Source organism: Macrobrachium nipponense, chromosome 37, assembly GCF_015104395.2.
Source record: "Macrobrachium nipponense isolate FS-2020 chromosome 37, ASM1510439v2, whole genome shotgun sequence".
Taxonomy (NCBI): domain Eukaryota; kingdom Metazoa; phylum Arthropoda; class Malacostraca; order Decapoda; family Palaemonidae; genus Macrobrachium; species Macrobrachium nipponense.
This window is the reverse complement of record NC_061097.1, coordinates 23,567,481-23,570,276: the sequence shown is the minus strand read 5'-3', so window position 1 is coordinate 23,570,276 and position 2,796 is coordinate 23,567,481.

Here is a 2,796-nt window from a genome sequence, read left to right as displayed (position 1 = left end):
ATATGACCGGGATTTTAATGGATTACAAATTACAAAAGACTCTGGCCAAAAATCTACTTGCAGGAGACATTTGAAAGTACAAGTCACAATGGATAAACATCTCTGGCCCCCTTAATTTCAGTTCACTTGTCCACTGATGATGAGGCACTGCCTGGATAGCCCATTGGGATCTGAGTCTAGGAAACCGGTAGATGTTAAACAATGCCAGGTTGGATGAGCAAGGGGCAAGGGGCATGGGGCAAGGGGCAAAGGGCAAGGGGCATGGGGCAATAATTTGAGCCCACATTTGACCGCTTCATCCACCACCATGCAAGCTGCGTGGACAGGGGCATCATCCTCCAACACTGACAAGACAGCTCGCATCTTTCCTCTGTTTACCTTCTTGATTTCTGTTTTCATCTTGTGATATCTTGATGCACAGGATTTTCCGTTAATCGTCTGATCCTTTCCCTGGTGGACGATCACGATAACACCTTCAGAATCCCAAAACAAAGACAGACGTCATGTGCTTCTGTACCTGGATTTGTTGAGAGGTGAAGAACCAAGCGGTTACCGCCGATTAATTTTAATCTTTGACAAGTTCAAAATAGTGAACGCAAGCGCTCAAAGTAACTAATCTCTATCAACAATTACCTGGATTAGTCTTAAACGATTCAAAAATATCCTGTAAACTTTCTACTCTGGACAGCTTTTCTTCCTATGTCGCCATTCATGGTACCCATCTCGCAAACAGCTTGTCCAGGCCACAGATGCCCAGTCAAAACAGAAGGCCTCTGGCATACAGTTATTCTTGGTTGACATGATGGACATCCAGACGGGAGGCCACCTTACATGCTATCTCCCCTTTAACACTCTAGAATGTACCATCAAAATTCTTAATAACAGAACAAGAAGACAAGTCCCCACAAGTGTTTTGTTTGTTTGTTTGTTTGTATGGTGTTTTTACGTTGCATGGAACCAGCGGTTATTCAGCAACGGGACCAACGGCTTTACGTGACCTCCGAACCACGTCGAGAGTGAACTTCTATCACCAGAAATACACATAGCTCACACATCAATGGCATGCCCGAGAATCGCACTCGTGGCCAACGAGGTGGCACGCCAACACCATACCGACCACGCCGCTGAGGCGCTCCCCCACAAGTGTCTTGACCAAGAACATACAATTCTTTAGCAAATGTGTAATCGCTATGCAGCCTGCTGTTTTCAACATCTTTGCAATATTCGACACGAAGCACCTTTCAAATGGTCCCAACCACAATGTAATGAAGGCCAACAACTGACTCTTTATTTGCAGTCATGTAACTGATGTAACTGGCTTTAGTACGCGACACATTTGAACAGTTTCCCTTATTACTCTTCTTTCTGGCAATGTTTGCTCTCTATCAGTTTTAACACTAATAAAACCAACGGTCAGAATAATAGGCTAAACTGCTAAGCATTTATATGATCAACTTCTTGAGCTACTGGGTTGGCTTGGAAACAGTCACAGAGGTCTTGTAACATAGATTGGAATTCCCTCCTCTCTCGCTGAGAATTAGGAATGTGTTTACCTATTATCGACGCCGTGGCTCGCACCCTAAGCCTCCAAAAGTTTTTTTTTTTTTTTTTTTTTTTTTTTTTTTTTTTTGCGGGTAGGGGGGCCTTCCATCGAAAACTGGACGCTGGAAATGTAGAAATTTCTATCAGAAGTTATTTCCGTCACGTATTCCTATCCATCCTTTCGATTCAAAGCGCGGGACCTTCAGTAACAATGTTGATGGCCCCCCCCCCCCCCCCCCTCCCCATACAACACACTTTTTATATTCTGTAACCATGAACAAGTAAAAAACGAGTTTTCTGTACAGCGCATAATGCTACTTGAAACTCACAGCCACTGCCCATAAAACTCTCATCCGCGGTCCATGAAACTTTCAGCCACGGCCCAGTGGTGGCATGTGTCGTTGGTACGATCATGAAGCCTTGTACTGAAATATTTAATTTTGTCGGGCTACGGTTTTGAGATAACATAAATGCTGGTTTTATTCTTCTGTAAGAGTAAATTATTAATGTGACCATTTGTCTGTCTGTCCCAACTTTCTTTGTCCACACTTTCTTTATCCGCATCCAGATCTTAAATAAAATCAAAACTATTGTGGCTAGAGAGCTGCAATTTTGTATGCTTGATGATTAGAGAGTGGATGATCAACATATCAATTTGCAGCCCTCTAGCCTCAGTAATTTTTAAGATCTGGGGTCGGACAGGATAAGAGAAGAAGGACAAACAAATAGCCATGTCAATCATTTTCTTGTACAGAAAACTAAAACCAGCATTTATGTTATTTCAGAACCGTAGCTCACCAAATAAACTGTTTTAATACGAAGCTTCATAAAGTGAGATAATCATACACAGATAAACTGTCGAATTACCCTAAGACAATTAGTAAGTTCCACTTTGCCAGAGAGTTTTCCCACTGTCTTTTTGTATTGTAGAAAATAGGTATAAATTCTTATCATTATAGCAAACTAATATTACGGCAAATCAGAGAGATGAGAAACTGTAATTTGATGTACCTAAAGTTCATGGAGCGACAAAAAATTAATTAACCATGTAATTATGTCTGGTTATTGCTCCTAATATAACAAAATTGAGAAACCACACAGAAGAACTTGGGCTTCAGCCATTGAAAGAACATATTGTCAGTTATGACAATTTAGCGCAATATTTGAAGGGGCGTTTCAAAACACCCTGAAGTCTTCAATTCCGTGAAAAGACGATCACTGTTTGGTTTTAACATTTCTCTAGAAACGTGGTTA